General features: G+C 21.9%; 1 long non-coding RNA gene across 1 annotated transcript in view; it reads left to right on the top strand.

Annotated features, from left to right (window-relative positions):
• LOC17899070 overlaps positions 1–233 on the top strand; it is a 6,017-nt gene that overhangs the window by 3,281 nt on the left and 2,503 nt on the right. The gene's annotated exons all lie outside the window — the stretch shown is intronic.

Here is a 233-nt window from a genome sequence, read left to right as displayed (position 1 = left end):
TCCCTTTTTGTTCCCGTTCTTTCTCTCTAATATAATATCATATTTTTATATATATAAATGAAATAATTTACATTTTTTAAAAAAACAACATTATATAGCTTGTATTTAACTAATTAAATTACTCGTTCTCTTTCTGTATTCGTTATTTATTGTCCCGATATTTGAAATATTTAAGAAATTTGAAACTTACTTTTGCTATTTAAATTTCATATTCATGTATGATACCCGTCATT

The sequence above is a fragment of the Capsella rubella genome, unplaced genomic scaffold (genome assembly GCF_000375325.1).
Source record: "Capsella rubella cultivar Monte Gargano unplaced genomic scaffold, Caprub1_0 scaffold_1, whole genome shotgun sequence".
Taxonomy (NCBI): domain Eukaryota; kingdom Viridiplantae; phylum Streptophyta; class Magnoliopsida; order Brassicales; family Brassicaceae; genus Capsella; species Capsella rubella.
The sequence above is the reverse complement of the archived record's forward strand: the minus strand, read 5'-3'. Positions and strand labels throughout refer to the sequence as shown.